Source organism: Schistocerca cancellata, chromosome 7 (genome assembly GCF_023864275.1).
Source record: "Schistocerca cancellata isolate TAMUIC-IGC-003103 chromosome 7, iqSchCanc2.1, whole genome shotgun sequence".
NCBI classification, from domain to species: Eukaryota; Metazoa; Arthropoda; class Insecta; order Orthoptera; family Acrididae; genus Schistocerca; species Schistocerca cancellata.
This window is the reverse complement of record NC_064632.1, coordinates 548,084,930-548,108,327: the sequence shown is the minus strand read 5'-3', so window position 1 is coordinate 548,108,327 and position 23,398 is coordinate 548,084,930.

Here is a 23,398-nt window from a genome sequence, read left to right as displayed (position 1 = left end):
AGATCATGTTTCTCGATTGTGTTAAACTTCCGAACTCTTCGGAGGAATGGTTGTTTAAACTTGATTTTGAAATGATGTGGGAGGACTTCCTACACTGTATGGAGGCTTTAGACAGGAATCTTTGGTTTTCCAATGATGAAAATTACCCCTCTCTTTCCGATGTAATAGTGGAAGTTTCTCTGTCGGACCTTGCCTGTTCCCCATAGAGAATTAAGGTAAGCGACTCGTAGAAGAATCAGGACAGCTTCGACACGTCAGGGGTTCCAGAACCACTCTTCGTCTTCTACACGTAATCGTTATTTACGTGTCCGAGCTAGGAACGAAGATTTCTTGTCCTGTTCAGGGTTGTCTCCGTTTTTTGCAGATTTGTGGGGGACTGTAGACAATCATTCCTCTTAATTCTGTCTTTATAATCGGCTGAACTGACGAACCTCAAACAAGGAAAGGAACGATAATCATCCACAGTTTCTGTTTGTTTCTCATTAGTCCAATCAGTCGAGGTGCTAACGCAAAAAACATGCAAAAAACTGAATGTTTCAAATATCATTGTAAGTCAAACAAATTAATAAACGAACAGAAAAAGCGTACAAGCGCCCGACTGATCCACGTGTCTCCCTAACTGAAGGAGACTGAAGTGGGGAGACTTTTGCGCCTGCGTACGGCGGCCCAAGTGCGCGAGCACACACACACACACACACACACACAGAAGCACGCGTGACTTCGTTACTTTGCACCGGTGAATGCACCCTTGCCTCTTCGTGCAATGGCTGTATATACCTACTGCACACAGAAAGCAGCATAAATGTAAACACATCTGAAGGTAGATAGTCCTTAATGGGAAAGAAAGTCAGACCGGTCACCCAGAAAACTAAAGGAATGTTGCGACACGTTATAGATAATTTCCGTCTGCGTGAAGGAATAGCGGTTGTCGCTGAAACAACCCGTTTCTGGTTACATCGGTTGCTTTCCACGCCAGTTTAAGCTAACCGTTAAAACCGCTCAAAATAGACGGTTTATAAAATAATCGATTTTCTTATTTTTATTCCTATTATTTCCTGTAAACAAAGTAAAAATTGAACAAAGATTGAATAATTTTTGTTCTCTCAATTTCAAGATACGTAGAATCAAAATATTGATTTAGAAAGGCAAATAAAAGAAAGTCCATTCAGCGTTTGCTGCTTTTCTCGGAAAGTTTTCAAGTGGTTGAATACTACGAAAAATCATCAGTATTGTCCTATTGAATGTAATTTTTTTGAAACTCCGCTCAAAAATCATGTCGTAACCGGTGACCGTAGCACTAGTTGGGCATTACGAACAGTCAGTGCTAAAGGGTGAAAACTGAGGCTGAAGAACTCTGTGTTTCTTGTTAATTTGTCCGTTTTTAAGGGCTACAAGCAGAAAAAGGGATATTATGTAGACACAGACAGATCAGCTGCTTTCTGTTTCTCATTGTTGTTAAGTTTCGCTTTTACCACAATTTGTGGACAAGCAGGGTCTTCCCAAAATCACGTGACTTGCCCGGCTTGATGCTGAGAACATGCACAGTAGATTATGCTCACTAACTCTATGTTAAGAAGCCACTGATTCTGAGCATGAGCACTCGTGCCTGCTCAGGCTCAGATACTTGCTCGCGAGCATACCATAACATTGTAACTCCATGTTCTTGTACATAGAGCAAAATTCAGAATACCATTTTACAAGGTGTCAATGTAGTGTGGAACCGGTCGTAAAATGACGGAGTATGGCTACTTTTTACTTGTAATTAAGAGTGATTTGAAAATCACATGAAATACGGATGTCATAAATGTGCTCGACGGTTAGTCGAAAATAGCTAATCGCACTGTTAAATAAACATCGTATTGCAGCATATTATGGACCATGTTTACGTTTATCTGCAGGCTGTGGATCCCCACAAATAAAAATTTTTAAGTACATATCATTTGCAACAGCTATTTATTTATTCGTGTCAGAAGCATTTACTATGTATAAAGTAATGTACAATATTTACATGCCGTGTGTATATATATTTACAAGACAATTATTCACACTTTTGCCTCCCATAAGTTAGCGACCTCTATTGCATTTGGCGTTGCATGTTGCTGGACATTGGGCACACTGGAGTAGATGGAAGGTCGTCTGCGTTGCTCCACACTCACAGAGTGGCGGCTCCTATAGGAAACCCCACTTAGTCAGATTGCTCTTACATTTCGTGGCACCCGAGCGCAGTCTGTTGAGGGATTTCCATGCGCTCCAATTCACTGTGTAGCCGGGTGGTAGTCTTTCGCTTGATGTAACCCATCCCACAGTACTGGTAAGCCTTGCACGCCATAGTTCGATCCGGCATTGCTGTGGTGCCCCAACTAGAGACTCGGTAAATCTGAGGAAGCTCTTTCTGGATTTCTAATACCTCAACTGGACAGAAATAACAGTTATCAGACATCATTACATATCTCTGCAACGTTAAAATGCGATTACCGTAATTGATCACCGTACTTGCTAGATGTGACTATTGACAATACAACATCTGAGGTGATACACTACTGGACATTAAAATTGCTACACCAAGAAGAAATGCAGATGATAAGCGGGTATTCATTGGACAAATATATTATACTAGAACGGACATGTCATTACATTTTCACGCAATTTGGGTTCATAGATCCTAAGAAATCAGTACCCAGAACAACCACCTCCATCCGTAATAACGGCCTTGATACACCTGGGCATTGAGTCAAACAGAGCATGGGTGGCATGTACAGGTACAGCTGCTCACGCAGCTTCAACACAGTACCACAGTTCATCAAGAGTAATGACTTTCATATTGTGACGAGCCAGTTGCTCGGCCACCATAGACCAGAAGTTTTCAATTGGTGAGAGATCTGGAGAATGTGCTAGCCAGGGCAACAGTCGAACATTTTCTGTATCCTGTACAGGACCTGCAACATGCGGTCGTGCATTATCCTGCTGAAATGTAGGGTTTCGCAGGGATCGAATGAAAGGTAGAGCCACAGGTCGTAACACAATCTGAAATGTAACGTCCACTGTGCAAAGTGCCGTCAGTGAAGTGACCGATACGTGTAACCAATGTCACCCCATACCATCACGCCGGGTGATACGCCAATATGGCGATGACGAATACATGCTTCCAATGTGCGTTCACCGCGATGTTGCCAAACACGGATGCGAGTATCATGATGCTGTAAACAGAACCTGGATTCAACCGACAAAATGACGTTTTGCCATTCTTGCACCCAGGTTCGTCGTTGAGTACACCATCGCAGGCACTCCTGTCTGTGATGGAGCATCAAGGGCAACCCCAGCCATGGTCTCGGTCCATGCTGCTGCAAACGTCGTCGAACTGTTCGTGCAGATGGTTGTTGTCTTGCAAACGTCCCCATCTGTTAACTCACGGATCGAGACGTGGATGCACGATCCGTGACAGCCATGCCGATAAGATGCCTGTCATATCGACTGCTAGTGATACGGTGCCGTTGGGATCCAGCACTGCGTTCCATATTACCCACCTGAACCCACCGATTCCATATCCTGCTAACACTCATTGGATCTCGACCAACGCGAGCAGCCATGTTGCGATACCATAAACCGCAATCGCGGCAGGCTACAATCCGACCTTTCTCAAAGTCGGAAACGTGATGGTACGCATCTCTCCTCCTTACACGAGGCATCACAACAACGTTTGACCAGGCAACGCCGGTCAACTGCTGCTTGTCTATGAGAAATCGGTGAGAAACTTTCCTCATGTCAGCACGTTGTAGATGTCGCCACCGGCGCCAACCTTGTATGAATGCTCTGAAAAGCTAATCATTTGCATATCACAGCTTCTTCTTCCTGTTGGTTAAATTTCGAATCTGTAGCACGTCATCTTCGTGGTGTAGCAATTTTAATGGCCAGTACTGTAAATGACAGAAATCGAATTTCAGCATTGCGGAGATTTACAAGTTGGGAATTCGCGAGCTGCGATTTTGTACTGTGACAAATCGCAGTTAAATAGCAGTTATCGAAAATTGGCAGTCACACAAGTCACTGATATCCGAAGTCACAGTGTAGCCCATCTCTACTGCAATGCCGAGTCCACTGCACAGGCACTGTCCACCGCCCGGGCTCCGTGCAGTGCGCTCAAGTGCACTGTAGTTCGGGATGGCTCTTCGCTGATTGCATCAAAGCCCGCGACCCGTCCGGCCGGTCCGCGAGACTTTACCACCCCGCTGGGAATCCCGGCGCCTGCGGCGGCCACCAACACGGCGGTTCGTCGGGGAATCCCCCGCGCCTGCGGCGGCCGCCGCCATTAGAGGGGGCTTCCCCGCGACCGCCGCCATTAACGGCACTGGACCCGCGGTGGGCTCCGGCGAGATTTAGTGGCTCCCGCCAGCCGGAAGGCCGTTTGTCTCCGCCGGCTGCCAACTCGCCAGCCGCAGTTTCGAAGCCGCACTGCATTAGACGAGGTGAGACGAGAAGCCGCCGCACGCACCCGTAACCACAGAGCTGACGAACAGGGGGGGATCCCGCCAAACGCAGTCTGCAGTCCGAGGCAATCACGCACGGCGAGACCGTTGTCGCCGAGAGGCACAACGGGTGGCGGTTTCAGACCGTACTCTATAACTACACGGCGCATAACATTCAGTTTCGTAAACAACCCTATATGCCGCATTAGCACAGTCCGAAACACCAGTATCACATGCACCGGGTGGTTCATTGATCGTGACCGGGCCAAATATCTCACGAAATAAGCGTCAAACGAAAAAACTACAAAGAACGAAACCTGTCTAGCTTGAAGGGGCAAACCAGATGGCGTTATGGTTGGCCCGCTAGATGGCGCTGCCATAGGTCAAACGCGTATCAACTGCGTTTTTCAAAATATGAATCCGCATTTTTCATTACATATTCGTCTAGTATGTAAAGAAATACGAATGTTTTAGGCAGACCACTTTTTTCGCTTTGTGATAGATGGCGCTCTTACAGTCACAAACATATTGCTCACAATTTTAGACGAACAGTTGGTACCAGGTAGGTTTTTTAAACTAAAATACAGGACATAGGTACGTTGGAACATTTTATTTCGGTCGTTCCAATGTGATACATGTACCTTTGTGAACTTATCATTACAGAGAACGCATGCTGTTACAGCGTGATTACCTGTAAATACCACATTAATGCAATAAATGCTCAAAATAATGTCCGTCATCCTCAATGCATTTGGCAATACGTGTAACGACATTCCTCTCAACAGCGAGTAGTTGGCCTTCCGTAATGTTCGCACATGAATTGACAATGCACTGACGCAAATTATCAGGCGTTGTCGGAATATCACGATAGCAAATATCCTTCAACTTTCCCCACAGAAAGAAATCCGGGGACGTCAGATGCGGTGAACGTGCGGGCTTCGACGACCAATCCACCTGTCATGAAATATGCTATTCAATACCGCATCAACCCCACACAAGCTATGTGCCGGACATCTATCATGTTGGAAGTACATCGCAATTCTGTCATGCAGTGAAACATCTTGTAGTAACATCGGTAGAACATTACGTGGGAAATCAGCATACATTGCACCATTTAGATTGTCATCGATAAAATGGGGGCCAATTATCCTTCCTCCCATAATGCCGCACCATACATTAACCCGGCAAGGTCGCTGATGTTCCATTTGTCGCAGCCATCGTGGATTTTCCGTTGCCCAATAGTGCATATTATGTCGGTTTACGTTACCGCTGTTGGTGAATGACGCTTCGTCGCTAAATAGAACGCGTGCATTTACCTGTCATCGTCCCGTAATTTCTTTTGCGCCTAATGGCAGAACTGTACACGACGTTCAAAGTCGTCGCCTTGCAATTCGTGGTGCATAGAAATATGATACGGGTGCAATCGATGTTGCTGTAGCATTCTCAACACCGCCTTTTTTGAGATTCCCGATTCTCGCGCAATTTGTCTGGCTATGGCTCTGAGCACTATGGGACTCAACTGCTGAGGTCATTAGTCCCCTAGAACTTAGAACTAGTTAAACCTAACTAACCTAAGGACATCACAAACATCTATGCCCGAGGCAGGATTCGAACCTGCGACCGTAGCGGTCTTGCGGTTCCAGACTGCAGCGCCTTTAACCGCACGGCCACTTCGGCCGGCTCAATTTGTCTGCTACTGAAGTGCGGATCAGCCGCGACAGCAGCTAAAACAGCTACTTGGCATCATCATTTGTTGCCGGTCGTGATTGACGTTTCACATGTGGCTGAACACTTCCTGTTTCCTTAAATAACGTAACTATCCGGTGAACGGTCAGGACACTTGGATGATGTCGTCCAGGATACCGAGCAGCATACATAGCACACCCCCGTTGCGCATTTTGATCGCAATAGCCATACATCAACACGATATCGACGTTTTCCGCAATTGGTAAACGGTCCATTTTAGCACGAGTAATGTATCACGAAGCAAATACCGTCCGCACTGGCGGAATGTTACGTGATACCACGTACTTATACGTTTGTGACAATTGCAACGCCATCTATCACAAAGCGAAAAACGTGGTCTAACTAAAACATTCATATTTCTTTGCGTACTAGACGAATATGTAATGAAAAATGGGGATTCCTATTTTAAATAACGCAGTTGATATCCTTTTGACCTATGGCAGCGCCATCTAGCGGGCCAACCATAGCGCCATGCTGTTTCCCCCTTCAAGCTAGACGAGTTTCGTTCTTTGTAGTTTTTTCGTTTGACGCTTATTTCGTGAGATACTTGGCCCGGTCACGATCAATGGACCACCCTGTATACTGGCTGTTTGTTTCATTGCTTGTTATTAGCAGGTCGTTTATATTAAGTTTACACGTATCGCTAAAAAAACGCTTTTGACCATTATGCAAGTATTTATATGACGACTACTTCCGAAAATTCTGAATTTTCATTTGTTATTTGCTTTTGCGGCCAATTAGACCACACCTACTATACTCCGTTCATCATAAGAATAAACCTCACGTAAAGATTCCACTGTGCATCCTTCAGCGTTTGCTGGAACCTCATTGGATTTCGTTTCATGTGGAGCGGAAGCCAAGCTGCCTCGAGTACAGTTAATTACGATAAATCGGATACATCGACTCAGCGAGAATACGGGGCAACAGCTTTATTGGCGCATGAAACTTGGATAGCAGTGGCCAGGCAAGTGCTACACTTAATCTGCAGTGATGTGAAAGTTTCAATAAAGACGTGAAAAGAGACGAGCAGAGGAACAATATACGAAGATCACTCCAAAAGAAATGCACACTATTTTCTTGAATCCATCTTTTATTACACATGTTTGAAAGTTTTACAGCATGTAGATACATCCTTTAGGAACAATATTTTCATTTCTCCACATAATTTCCATCCCTCTCAACTGCCTTACGCCATCTTGGAACCAGCGCCTGTATACCCGCACGGTAAAATTCTGGACCAACCTATTGGAGCCACTGTTTGGCAGCGTGCACAAATGAGTCATGATCTTCAAACTTTGTTCCACGAAGAGAGTCTTTCAGTTTCCCAACGAGATGATAGTCACATGGAGCCAGGTCAGGACGGTAAGGCGGGTGTTTCAGTGTTGTCCATCCGAGTTTTGTGATCGCTTCCATGGTTTTTTGACTGACATGTGGCCGTGCATTGTCGTGCAACAGCAAAACATCCTTCTTTTGCCGATGTGGTCCAACACGACTCAGTTGAGCTTGAAGTTTCTTCAGTGTCATCACATATGCATCAGATAAGTCGAGCTTGAAGTTTCTGCAGTGTCGTCACATATGCATCAGATGAGTCGAGCTTGAAGTTTCTTCAGTGTCGTCTCATATGCATCAGAATTTATGTTGCTTCCACTTGGCAGCCGGCCGGAGTGGCCGAGCGGTTCTAGGCGCTACAGTCTGGAACCGCGCGACCGCTACGGTCGCAGGTTCGAATCCTGCCTCGGGCATGGATGTGTGTGATGTCCTTAGGTTAGTTAGGTTTAAGTAGTTCTAAGTTCTAGGGGACTGATGACCAAAGAAGTTAAGTCCCATAGTGCTCAGAGCCATTTTTTTCCACTTGGCATGACACCCACGGGCAAGAATCCTTCGGAATCCAAAAACACTGTAGCCATAACGTTTCCAGCAGAAGGTGTGGTTTTGAATTTTTTTCTTGGGTGAATTGGCATGATGCCAGTCCATTGAATGCCTCTTCGTCTCTGGTGAAAAATGATGGAGCCATGTTTCATCACCTGTCACAATTCTTCCAAGAAATTCATCTCCACCATTCTCGTACTGTTCCACAAGTTCTCTGCATACCGTTTTTCTTGTTTCTTTGTGAGCCACTGTCAACAACTTTGGAATGCACCTGGCACAAACCTTTTGTTAACGCCAACACTTTCAGTATTCTGCAAACACTTCCTCCCCCTATCCCAACGTAGCGTGACAATTCGTCCACTGTGATGCCCTTTCAGCAGTCACCAATTCGTTAGCTCTCTGCACATTGTCTGGAGTGTGTGCAGTACGAGGCCTGCCGCTGCGAGGACAATCCTCAATACTGCCGTGCCCGCTTTCATCACGTAACCTGCTTGCCCACCGACCAACTGTACTGCGATCGACAGCAGCATCTCCCTACACCTTTTTCAACCTCTTGCGGATGTTTCCCACTGTCTCGTTTTCACAGCACAGGAATTCTATGACAGCACGTTGCTTCTGACGAACGTCGACTGTAGTAGGCATCTTGAAGATACGCTTTGACGGCGCCACTTACAGGAACAGGTTGAACTAAGTCTGAAAACAAGCGGGAACGATGTATCTACACACTGTAAAACTGTCACACATGCGGAATGAAAACTGTATTTTTACAAAAATAGTGTGCATTTCTTTTGGAATGATCCTCGTAGCTTTGAACGTAATTTAATTTGTAAACAGTAGGGAATAATATATGTCATAACGCAGGCGATACGCTTCTTAGGTGACCGGACGGAAAATATAACATCCTCTCTATCTTGGCGAACATTGTATTGTAATTAAAAAGCAAGAGCAATTAAAATTCCTGACTTTAACAAGGGTAATTTTTGTGCATGAGCTATGTGTGGCGAAAAAGCGCACTGCTGATTTCCCATGTAGTTAAATACTGAAGCCACTGAAGGTATTACAGTCCGTCGGTTGGTAATCTCTGAACTGACTCGATATCGGACTCCGAGGAATGTGGTACATTTCAGTTCTGCTACGTTGATAACAAGGCGATCAGCAACGGAATCCCAAGCCAACAAAAAATCCATATTTCTTCCTCTTCTATGACGTGCTGTTCTGCATGTCGCTCTGGTTAGGCAGTGACGTGTCACAAAGCTTCGTGCATTATAATAATTCCAGTACGTTTGGCAGCTTGAATGTTTCGTTATTTCTGGCGAAAAACCCGTTAACTTGGCTCCAGATCGATTCTAGTGGGTTCAGATTGCAGTGTTACGGTGGCAACTGTAAAAATGCAGCTTTTGTACAGTGTGCTCGACGCCGCTTAAATTATTGTTTTCCATGTTTCTGCGATCCTTATCACTGCGGCTTGTGCGATATCACATCGGTCCTACAAAGCAATGGGATATTCAAATCGTGAGTATCTGATTTTCCATTTTTCTCCAAAAAATTTAACTTTGTAATGTTTTCTTAACTTCAGCAATCTTCAACAGTCTTGCATAAAATATTGATAAACAAGGATGTAAATTTGCAACGCAAACCAGAATTTTGGGTGCAATACGTAACTAGAAACTAAAAGATGAGCATTTCTCAGGAAAAATGGTGGATAAGTATCAGTTAATGAACACGTACTTGATGAGTTTCATGTTTAAATGATTTAGGTATCCATACCGCAGAAACAAAATTATAGACTACACCGAGTTTCGAACTGCCGCCTGCCCGTATACTTGTTCATCGATCTGCGGAACAACTGTTTACGCCATGCACATTGTCGAGGTATTTTTGTAATATTTATAGATAGTGTTCCTCGGAAAACGTCAAAATGATTTTTCTAGATTTTCTTGAGGAACATATTAAGAACAACTCGTTTGTCGCAGTTAACGGCGTTCCGCGCGCGTGTTCCACTACGAAGCAGGGAATAGTGTCATCCATTTTCACTGTACGCGTGAACTGCGAGACAGAGCACAAACAGCGTTTACAGAGACTGTGATGTACACGATTTTTGAAGTAAAAATTGCGTAGCTAAAGTATGATTAACAAAAAAGTTGATGGCTGTGAATAACTCAGAATGTCTTACAGGTTCTTTTACAGCGACATAGCAATGAAATGTCTAATACATAATTTCGACCTACTCTCAACCTACTACATAACACCAGTGTACGACAGCTACGGCTGCTGACAAATTGTGTGATTGGATTGAGGAGTTCCTAGATAACAGAGCGCAGCATGTCATTCTCAATGGAGAGAAGTCCTCCGAAGTAAGAGTGATTTCAGGTGTGCCACAGGGGAGTGTCATAGGACCGTTGCTATTCACAATATACATAAATGACCTGGTGGATGACATCGGAAGTTCACTGAGGCCTTTTGCAGATGATGCTGTGGTGTATCGAGAGGTTGTAACAATGGAAAATTGTACTGAAATGCAGGGGGATCTGCAGCGAATTGACGCATAGTGCAGGGAATGGCAAATGATTCTCAATGTAGACAAGTGTAATGTGCTGCGAATACACAGAAAGACAGATCCTTTATCATTTAGCTACAAAATAGCAGGTCAGCAACTGGAAGCAATTAATACCATAAATTATCTGGGAGTACGCATTAGGAGTGATTTAAAATGGAATGATCATATAATGTTGATCGTCGGTAAAGCAGATGCCAGACTGAGATTCATTGGAAGAATCCTAAGGAAATGCAATTCGAAAACAAAGGAAGTAGGTTACAGTACGCTTGTTCGCCCACTGCTTGAATACTGCTCAGCAGTGTGGGATCCGTACCAGATAGGGTTGATAGAAGATATAGAGAAGATCCAACGGAGAGCAGAGCGCTTCGTTACAGGATCATTTAGTAATCGCGAAAGCGTTACGGAGATGATTGATAAACTCCAGTGGAAGACTCTGCAGGAGAGACGCTCAGTAGCTCGGTACGGGCTTTTGTCAAAGTTTCGAGAACATACCTTCATGGAAGAGTCAAGCAGTATATTGCTCCTTCCTACGTATATCTCGCGAAGAGACCATGAGGATAAAATCAGAGAGATTAGAGCCCACACAGAGGCATACCGACAATCCTTCTTTCCACGAACAATACGTGACTGAAATAGAAGGGAGAACCGATAGAGGTACTCAAGGTACCCTCCGCCACACACCGTCAGGTGGCTTGCGGAGAATGGATGTAGATGTAGATGTAGATGTAGATTATCGCGTTTGTGTTTGGTTACATCAGTTTTATTTTCATGATGAACGAAGTACAGCTTTTTTGCCAATATCACTTTCATTCGCTCAGATGATGATGATGATGAAGGTTAGTGTTTTAGGGCGCACAACAACGAGGTTATCAGCGCCCGTCATTCGCTCAGACTGAGCTCTTTCCCACTCGTACGACCAAGACGTTCCGTGTCGTGGTTCTCTGCCAGGCTAACTGACCGGTCATAAATTTTCTGCACAAACATTTTTAGTATTTCATTATCCCTTTGGAAACCTTTTTATGTAGCAAGATCACAAGGAACAATTCAACGATTACTAGTTTCGACCAGTTAAATAGCTATCTTCAGATCTGAAAGCAGCCTACAGGTTATTATTCGTATAATAAGGAAGAGACGAAATTAATGTTTCCATAATTGTTGTAAGAGTACATAGCACATAATAGAATCAACGACTGGCGAAGCGTCTCACTTTAATAGCCAATGTAGACACTGCTTTCTGTTATGAAGTTCGTACCCTTACAATTTTTGTGGTACCATTAAATTCGTCCATTTATGTATTAGGAAGCGTTCTGTATACTTCCAGATCTGAAGATGGCCATTTAATTGGTAGAAACGTATAATCATTGTATGCTTCCTTGCGATCTTGGCAAATAGAAACTTTTCCAAAAAAGGACTGCCACACTACGTTTAAAGCCCTCCGCCTGCAACACTGACAATGTCAGATAATTCTATTAAACATTTTTCTCTCCAGTATATGATGTTGTGTTATTCCAGTTTGGCTGAGGCCTTCTTCACTGGACTGCACTGTTTCACTTTTACCGTTATTCTCACATTTGTAGAGTTATCAAACCACCTTAGTTAATGTGGTTGCTTCCTATCTTTAAATATTTACAATGATATTTAGCCTGCATTTTACACATCTGAATAAATGTTGACATACTTTCAAATGTATTGACTTTTTGCTCTGAGTATCTATGTTCTTCCTTCAGTATACTCTCAACCTCATGACGACACTGCTTTCATGACTGTGTTGCAGTATATATGTTGCGTTGCAGTATATATATATATATATATATATATATATATATATATATATATATATATATATATACACTCCTGGAAATTGAAATAAGAACACCGTGAATTCATTGTCCCAGGAAGGGGAAACTTTATTGACACATTCCTGGGGTCAGATACATCACACGATCACACTGACAGAACCACAGGCACATAGACACAGGCAACAGAGCATGCACAATGTCGGCACTAGTACAGTGTATATCCACCTTTCGCAGCAATGCAGGCTGCTATTCTCCCATGGAGACGATCGTAGAGATGCTGGATGTAGTCCTGTGGAACGGCTTGCCATGCCATTTCCACCTGGCGCCTCAGTTGGACCAGCGTTCGTGCTGGACGTGCAGACCGCGTGAGACGACGCTTCATCCAGTCCCAAACATGCTCAATGGGGGACAGATCCGGAGATCTTGCTGGCCATGGTAGTTGACTTACACCTTCTAGAGCACGTTGGGTGGCACGGGATACATGCGGACGTGCATTGTCCTGTTGGAACAGCAAGTTCCCTTGCCGGTCTAGGAATGGTAGAACGATGGGTTCGATGACGGTTTGGATGTACCGTGCACTATTCAGTGTCCCCTCGACGATCACCAGTGGTGTACGGCCAGTGTAGGAGATCGCTCCCCACACCATGATGCCGGGTGTTGGCCCTGTGTGCCTCGGTCGTATGCAGTCCTGATTGTGGCGCTCACCTGCACGGCGCCAAACACGCAAACGACCAGTGTTAAAGACTGCGATGGAGCTCCGTATGCCACGGCAAACTGGCTGACACTGACGGCGGCGGTGCACAAATGCTGCGCAGCTAGCGCCATTCGACGGCCAACACCGCGGTTCCTGGTGTGTCCGCTGTGCCGTGCGTGTGATCATTGCTTGTACAGCCCTCTCGCAGTGTCCGGAGCAAGTATGGTGGGTCTGACACACCGGTGTCAATATATATATATATGTCCAACACAAAAATAATTTTATGTCAAAAACGTGAAAATAATTCAGATATCATTGTGGTAAAAAAAATCTGTTATTCTGGTGTTTTGTTAAAGTATGTTATATTAGCCATAGTACAATGCTGTTGAAAAAACAAGAGCAATAAAATTTATAAAGGAAGAACTGCAATCGACTGTTAGATGTTCATTTAAACAACGTGTATGGAGCGAGTTTCAACCCAAAATCGTTGTTTTGAAAAGGAATCGTCACATAAACGACGTTCAAACTACGACAATGATGACTAATGGTATTTGTGAGGTTTTCAAAATAATAACATAAACATTATACTTTAGAGTAAAGACAAGAGGGGATACAATGTACTCAACAGCAGGCTTTTATTAACAGTCAAGGTAAATTATTTAAAGAATGCTATAATCTACAGAATAAGTTGCTGCTTGAACGAAAAATTGTTATGGATTGCTTGTTTCGATCAATCAGACCTATAAAATCATGGCAATGTGCTTAATATAGATAATCATATGATATCAACGACACAGAGTAATCGCAGTATTTTCATTATAATGATAGGCAATGACGGAAAGTCAAATGGCACCATAGATTTTGCTGATGCTGTGGTTTACAGCCCGAGGACTGGTTTGATGCACCCCTCCACACTGATCTATCTTATGCTAGCATCGCCCTCTCTGCATAACTACTGCAACCTACAATCTTCTTACTGTATTCTGGCATAGGTTACCTTCTACAGTTTTTAATGATCCATGTTTCACTTCCGAACAAAGCAACACTTCAGACAGATGCCTTCAGAAATGACTTTCTAACCCTTACCTTTATATTCGACGTTGCCAAACTTCAGTCTTTCAGAAATAGTCTTGCTCTTGCTATCTGCATGTTAAATCTTCTCTAGTTCACCAATCGTCAGTTAATTTATTGCCGAAGCAGCAAAACTCGTGAACTACTTTTGTTAAATTTCATCTTATAACCTCTTTTCAAGACCTGAGCCATTCCGTTCAGTTGCTATTCCAAATTCTTTGCAACCTCTGACAACCATCCAAGTTCCTGTCTCTTTTCTTTTAACTTTCATTCCCTTCGCAAACTGAGATCGTTTCGACAAGCAGAGGAGACCGGTCACTCTTGTATGTGATTGAATTATTAGAAGTCAGCGGCTTGATCACATGTTACTTTGTGAAAATTAATAGCCGGATTTGGCTTTTCTGCCGTCATCAGATCTAAAAGTTGTAGCAGCACTAAGCAGGCATCTAGTCAGTTCGTGTCGCTGTTGCAACTCTTAGATCTGATGATGGATGTGAAGCCGAAACTGTTTATCAGTTTTAACAAAAACGCATATGGTCAAGACAGTGACTTTTGTTATCTAATTTAATACCCTTCCCAAATTTCTGATTGGTTTCCTTCACTACTTACTTCGTATACACATTGACTAGTCTCTGGGTAGGCCACAAATCTGTCTCACTACTTTCTCAGCTACTGCCTCCCTTTCAGGTTGTCCGTCTCTTATTATAGCAGTGTGGCTGCTGTAAAAGTTGCAGATAAATTTTCGCTCTCTATATTTGGTTGTTACCACCTTCAAAATTTAAAAGAGTTTAATATAGTCAACATTGCCAAAAGCTTTCTCTAAACCTACAAATACCGTAGGTTTTCCTTCCTGCAACCTATCTCCTAACAAGGAAACATGACCAACTCGATCTCATATTTTAAGGAGGAAAAAGTACGCTTGCAAGATATCAGGCCCAGCAATAGACCTCGCACGAAAATTTGGCCCATAACTCCAACAGCACTCAGTTACGACTTTTTGAATGTGCAGCTTTTAAAATTTCGCGGGCATCGTTTACTTTTTACTCGCTTCGCCCCACGACAGCCGCTTCTTACTCGCAGTACTGTACGTTGCATTGTTCATTGCGCTCAAGTGTATGGTTTCTGAATTCGTAGACGGTGCCAGAGAACTCTTCGCTTCGAACCTATTTATCTTGCAATTTACTAAAGTAGCAAAAATGAATTAAATAGATGAGTGGGTCACTAGAAAAAAAAGCGTAGTGATGTCTGATTCTTAACATCGCTGCTGTATGTCATTTTCTTCGAATTATAAAGCTGATACTGTTAAAGTGAAGTACATTTTCAGGAAATGCACTATTCTAACATGTGAGAAATTGCAAATTGAAATAACTAACTTCATTTAATAATAATTCTTCATTTGCTTGGATTTTTTTATTTTGATTTTGACTCTACTGTTAAAATAATATTGAACACGTTTGCTAGAGAAGCTGACATATTACGTACACTTTGCACGTAAAAATACCCTGTTCTCGAACAAGATTTCAAAACAAGCCCTGTAAACGTGACCTACTGCCGCCTCGTCTTCCCTCGCCTTCATCACACCGTGAATAGGAGGGCTCTGGTTGTCATTTCGCTGTACGGTGCTTCATGCTCCGGCACTATGTTGTTGCAGGGGGGGGGGGGGAGGGGGGGGGGGCGGAGGGAGTGACAGAAAAGGTGCAAACCAAAATTTAAAATTTGTGTTTTGGGAAGGTCATAGCTGCGTAATATCAGAGTCACGGCCCAAGTTTTCGCGAGGGATTGATTGCTGGGGCCGATATCATACACGTCTCCTTAAAATGTGATTTCTGGTTGGTGATGTCCCCTTCATTATAAGTCGTACTGTCTGTTTCCGCATGGTACATTCCTGATTTTCTCCAGAGCCAAGCCTGGCCTGTCCAGAGACCAGCTTCTACCAGTATTTCCAGTCTTATGTAAATAATTCATGTCAGTATTTTGCCACCATAACTTACTGAATTAACAATTTGGCAGTATTCCCATCTGTCAGTATGTGCCTTGGAATAGCAATCATTACATTCTTCTTGCAGTCAGAAGCTATTTAGCGTCTTTCATGTATCAGGCTTGTCAGGTGGGTTATATTTGGCATGGGTGGCATAATTTTGACGGAATATCATGTGTTCCTAGGGCCTTGTTTGCACTTAGTTTCTTCAGTGCTCAGCCAAATTACTCGTGAATTATCATGTCTCCCATCCTCATTTACCTCATCTTCTCTTTCTTTCCCTACATATCCCTTCTGTATATTCCTTCCTCCTTTCAGCTTCCCCTTCTTTGTTTAGTACTGGATTTCCATCGCAGCTCTCGATATTCACACAGCTGCTCGTCTTTAAGTTTCCCTTAGGCGGCATCTGTCATTCCTCTAGTCATGCATCCCTTACAAACTCGTATTGATCGCCAGATTACTCATTTTGTTTGTCAATGTCATTTCTCAGACGTCTCTGGTCCCTTTTGCCTGTTTCATTTGCTGTAATTTTATACACTCTCGCTTCGTCATATAGATTCAGTGTGTCGAGTGATATTTAAAAATTTCTGCTGCGTCTGCGTCTTTTTCTAATTTGATCCTGTGCTGCGTTCGCTACTGCATTTCTCAAGAACCTCTCTTAAATACTGTAGCAGTCAAAACATCCCACTACGATACTACAAGATCTTTTTCGTTGGATATGGTGGTAAAAGAATCATTTAGATCAAACAAATAACATGCAATTTGAACCGTTCTTTAACAAACCCTGAAAGAAATAAAAGTTATAATGGTCAATGGTGGAAGCTTTGAGGTCACAGGATTTTCTGTTGGTGGATTTCGCTGTGAAAGCCACACAGATCAAATTTTATGACGACACGTGTGACTGAAACTGCTTGTTAATAAATTCTTTTCCTTAAATCAACAACTTATCCGAGTGATCGTAACGCTCCGTAAATATTTACGAGTTATGGAGGAACTCCTACACAGAATTTATGAGAAACGGGTGAGCAGTAATCCAGTGTGAGTGGAAAAGGAAACCCCCACTGGATGCACAGACAAAGCTTCCTTATTCTCGCGCTTCTACATATAAAGAAAAGCAGAATGAAGCAATTAGGTTAATTCTCGAGAACCACGACTATGTGCACTTAATCTGATTCTGCTGCGGCAACTGAATTAGGATTACCTCCTTTATTCTCCCATTGTACTTCAGCAGGGCACGTCAGCGTCAGCCCTACACAAGGACAATACTTTTTGCGGAAATCTTAAACGTTAGTCACAGTCGTCTCGTGCCATAAAACTTATTTTACTTGACTTGGGGAGTTATTTTAACAGCCTCTTAGGTTCATTGGGCGCTGCGGTGACGTGAATGGTGTTTCGATGTCTTTTATAAAGACGGATGAGCTAGTAGGCTCTGTAGTTATTACGAAATGATCGTGCGTATCCTTTCTGGATACAGTGTGGAAACAAACACTTCACTACTTGAATGGTGTGATTATTTTCCACTGCAAGTATACACTGATGAGCCAAAGTGTTACAACCACCTGTTTAATAGCGTGTTGGTCCACTTTGCGCAACACAGCAGCAGTTCTGCTTGGCACGGATTCTACAAGTCCCTGATAGGTTTCAGGAAGACTGTGGCACCAGATGTCAACTCACTGGCCACTAAATTCCCGCAAATTATGGAACCCAGCTGGCGCGCTATATGTGTTCTAATGGGCGCAAGTCAGGGGCATTTGCTGGCAGCGACATCAGTGGGAGTTCGCTGTCATGCCCCTCAAACCACTGCAGCACGATTCTGGCTCTGTGTCGTGGAGAGCTATCCTGTTGGGAGAGTCATCGCCATCGGAGAGGACATCAAGCATGAAGGGATGCAATTGGTCGGCAATAATGTTTACGCAGTTTACTGCTGTCACGGTATCTTCGAGTACTACCATACGTTCCATAGAATCGCAATTTAATGCACCCCGTAGCACAATTCTGCTCTCACCGGCCTGTATCTGTGGCGTGGTGCAAGTTTCAAGACGCCATTCGCCTGGATGATGATGTTTGGTTTGTGGGGCGCTCAACTGCGTGGTTATCAGCGCCCGTACAAGTATCCAATCTTTGCTCAGTCCAATTTCGCCACTTTCCTGGATGATGATGAAATGATGAGGACAACACAAACACCCAGTCATCTCGAGGCAGGTGAAAATCCCTGACCCCGCCGGGAATCGAACCCGGGACCCCGTGCTCGGGAAGCGAGAACGCTACCCGAGCGGCGGACGATTCGCCTGGATGACGGCGTGTAAGGACCATCGACCTGGTGTAACACGAAATTAATTCCATAGGTGACACTTTTCTGTTGATCCACAGTGAAAATTCAATGACGCTGTGCCCACTGCAATCGTTGGATCAACACAGGTTTCCGTTGAGATCGTATGATACGGAACCCCATGTTCAACAACGGCCTTTGACCGGTGCGCTCCGTAACACTTGTGTCTGCCCCAGCATTGTACTCTGACGTCAGATTTGTCACAGGACGCTGCCTGTCGTGAATTGCACAGTGCGGGCTCCTCCGACCTTTACGTTTTATAATGAGACTTGGACGTCCAGTACCATACGGCCTACGCGTTATTCCACAATGCTCGAACCACTTTCCATAGAAGCTCACGACAGTAGTACACAGACAGGCGACCAGCTTCGCCTATTCAAAGATTCTCGTTTCCAGCCACCGCGCCGCAGCTATGTGACCTTTGTGCAAAACCGTTTATGTCAGTGGATTACCGCATTTTTGGCCCCGTATCCTGGCTATAACGACTGCTCATTCGTCTCCCTTCCGCTTACATTCCTTCCTTACTGCCTCACGTCCCGCAACACCACTTGAAGGCATTCAACCTCAAGGTGGACAGTGCTCATAATTTTTTGCTTATCAGTGTATACATATTCGTTTTACTAAATACAAGAGACCTTTTTCACTTGACGCCTATTGTATTGAAACTGGCTTCAGTGGATTTAATCTGGAGTGATACAGTTTTGTTTCTGCATGTGATATAGGTTCAAACCATATCAAACTACGATGGTTTATTAATATAATGCTACTTACAAGGAGACGACACAACAGGTGGATTTTTGTAATTCTTTATATTGATGGTACATGAAGTGAAGTGCACAACTCAAATATCGGTATCCCAAACTGTCAAAAATTCTGGTGAAAATCAACTTTGAAATTTTCCAACCCTGCTCAATGCTCTAAGATGACTCAATTTTTCGACAAGCAGCGTGGCTCTGTGGTAGGCTGCATACTTGTCATGTTGAGAGGCCTGTGTTAGATTACCGCCAAACTGAAATTTTTGAACAAAGACGCATGTTCTACGAGCATTTCTTTGGAAAAAATGAGGGCTGGTAATAGCTGAATCGAGTATCGTTTCGCTTATAATTATTTCGTTTTTAAAAACTTCTGTTCGAATACCTACGTCATTTAAGTATAAAATTCATCAAATACGCACATCAAAAAAGTTTTGCATCACCTCGGTTCCGCGAGTTCCGGAATCTGTACAGGAAATTGGAATACAGATCAACATAAACATTATTTCTTCCCTTTTTATTGCTCATGAAATCCACACATTTCATGTTGTACCATCATACAGTGAGACCTTCGGAGGTGGTGGTCCAGACTGCTGTACACAACGGTATCTCTAATACCCAGTAGCACGTCCTCTTGCATTGATGTATGCCTGTATTCGTCGTGGCATACTACCCACAAATACATCAAGGCACTGTTGATCCAGATTGTCCTACTCCTCAACGGCGATTTGGCGTAGATCCCTCAGAGTGGGTGCTGCGTTTGCGTCGTCCATACACAGCCCTTTTCAATCTATCCCAGGCGTGTTAGATAGGGTTCAAGTCTGGAGAACATGCCGGCCATTCTAGTCGAGCGATGTCGTTGTCCTGAAGGAAGTCATTCATAAGACGTGCACGATGGAGCGCGAATTGTCGTCCATGAAGACGAATGCCTCGCCAAATGCTGACGATATGGTTGCACCATCGGTCGGAGGATGACATTCACGTATCGTACAGCCGTTATGGCGGCTTCCATGACCACCAGCGGCGTACGTCGGCCCCATATAAAAAAATGGTCCAGATGGCTCTGAGCATTATGGGACTTAACATCTATGGTCATCAGTCCCCTAGAACTTAGAACTACTTAAACCTAACTAACCTAAGGACATCACACACATCCATGCCCGAGGCAGGATTCGAACCTGCGACCGTAGCAGTCGCGCGGTTCCGGACTGAGCGCCTAGAACCGCGAGACCACCGCGGCCGGCAGGCCCCATATAACGCCACCCCAAAACAGCAGGGAACCTCCACCTTGCTGCGCTCTCTGGAGAGTGTGTCTAAGGCGTTCAGCCTGACCTGGTGGCCTCCAAACACATCTCCTTGTTGAAGGCCTATGCGACACTCGTTGGTGAAGAGAACGTGAAGCGAATTCTGAGCGCTCCATTCTACATGTTGTTAGGCCAATCTGCACCGCGCTGCATGGTGCTGTGGTTGCAAAGATGGACGTCGCCATGGACGTCGGAAATGAGGTTGCGCATCATGCAGACTATTGTGCACAGTTCGAGTCATAACACGACGTCCTGTGGCTGCACGAAAAGCATTATTCAACATGGTAGTGTTACTGTCAGGGTTCCTCCGAGACATAATCCGTAGGTAGCGGTCATCCACTGCACTGATAGTCCTTGGGTGGCCTGGGCGAGGGATGGCATCGACAGTTCCTGTCGCTCTGTATCTCCTCCATGTCCGAACAATATTGCTTTGACTCACTCCGGGACGCCTGGACACTTCCCTTGTTGAGAGCCCTTCCTGGCACAAAGTAACAATGCGGACGCGTTCGAACGGCGGTATTTTCTGTCTAGGCATAGCTGAACTACAGGCAACACGAGCCGCGTACCTCCTTCCTGGTAGAATGACTGGAACTGATCGGCTGTCGGACCCCTCCGTCTAATAGGCGCTGCTCATGCATGGTTGTTTACGTCTTTGGACGGGTTTAATGACATTCTGAACAGTCAAAGAGAGTGTGCCTGCGATACAATATCCATAGTAAACGTCTATCTTCAGGAGTTGTGGGGACTGGAGTGATGCAAAAGAATTTTTATGTGTTTATATGCTGATTAACATATACCATTTTTTTTAGAACAATGCACGATTTCTTATTTCACGCCGCACATAAAAATCCAGTTTTCTTTGTAAATATATTCTTAATTACCGATCTTTTACAAAATTGAGATTGCTTAAATTTATAAAAAATCATTAGTGACTAATATTTTTCCTTCTGTATGTATTGTGTGCCACACAAACATATTACAGGACATACAATTCTGTTTAAAAATTTAAAGTCGTCGGAAATCGAAGGAAGGCCCCAAGGTAATAATGAGCACTCTACCACAGAGCCACGCTGCTTTTAGAGTAAATGAACTTTCTTCAGTTTATTTGCCTGTAGTCGGAAGACTTCAAAGTCTATTCTCTCTAGAACTTTTTAAAGTCGCACGAACTGCTTCGTTTGACTGGTATTTGAGTACTGAAATTTGCGCGCCATAAACAGAAAAAATACAAAAATCCGACAGCTGCGTTGTGTCCTTGTTAGAGTAACTGTAGAAAGTACCACATGTATCAGAAAATTATGTTTTTCCACGTCAAATCCTTTGAAGTTGCCGTAAATATAAAAGATTCAACTGATTTGAATGGTAAATAAGTACAGAAACGCAAAAAGAAAAAAAGGCGTGTCAATTTATAAAACGAAACGTTGTATTAAAATACTGAAACGCTGTATTATTTTATGATTGTCCGCGTCGGTTGCTGTACTTGTTTGCTTTATACTAGTAACATAGTTTCAACTTTTATGGACATACTTCACATTCAAAAAGAAGACAGTAATTAAGAAAAACTTTTATGAAAAAAGTAAATAATGAAAAAATTTTTCTTTGTGTTTGTTTTGTTTTCGCAGCGTTATCAATGAAACAAAATCTTCTCAGGTTTCTTGTCCCATAAGATCGCAGTGTGAGTGCGACGTTTCGGAAACGCTGCTCTCTTTCTCCGCCTTCTGGTGAAGCGTCGGTGTATCACAATCCGTGTCGTTATATACGGCAGGTATCGGTGGGAGCATTTACGTCTCAAAAAGGTCGTTCTACAACAGTTTTTAACAGCGGCCCGGCCGGTTGTTTACGTTGCTGGCAACGCATGTTCACTAACCACCGCTGCTCTACATGATGCAGACTTATTGCTTTAAAGTTCGGTTGGCAAGTTTTAAGCACCGGGAACATATGTTCTGGGGAATGTTAATTCTTGTTACCGTAACCAGAGTTACATACCCACGTCCCTTCACCATCACAGCCTCAAGCGATATCCATGCCACAAAATTTGCTTGACGGCGGTGCAACCTCTCTCTGCACACCTCACATCATTAAGACACTGTTCTTAACCCTTGGTGGTATCGTCTTATAGGTAGGAAGTAGCATTTTTTTTCTCTGACAAGGGACCTAGACAGCAGTTTCATTTCCTTCTGCGGCCCCTGAATATTTCTCTAGATTGTTCCAAATCGAGGCCTACGAGAAAGACAAGCCACGGTACGTACGTCACGAAGGTAGACGTGCGCTCGCTGAACTCAGCAGACAAACTACGTTTCTACATCTGTTAACTCGTAACTAGATGTGTACGTACAATGTTATTAGTCCTACAATGATCGGAAGTCCGTAGGCCCGCACCACTTCTTAAATGAAATGAGGACGGTTAAGCAGAAGAGACTAAATGCTATAAACGAGTCGTTATACAATTTACAGGGTTATTACAAATGATTGAAGCGATTTCACAGCTCTACAATAACTTTATTATTTGAGATATTTTCACAAAGCTTTCCACACACATACAAAAACTCAAAAAGTTTTTTTAGGCTTTCACACATGTTCGATATGTGCCCCTTTAGTGATTCGGTAGACATCAAGCCGATAATCAAGTTCCTCCCACACTCGGCGCAGCATGTCCCCATCAATGAGTTCGAAAGCATCGTTGATGCGAGCTCGCAGTTCTGACACGTTTCTTGGTAGAGGAGGTTTAAACACTGAATCTTTCACATAACCCCACAGAAAGAAATCACATGGTGTTAAGTCGGGAGAGCGTGGAGGCCATGACATGAATTGCTGATCATGACCTCCACCACGACCGATC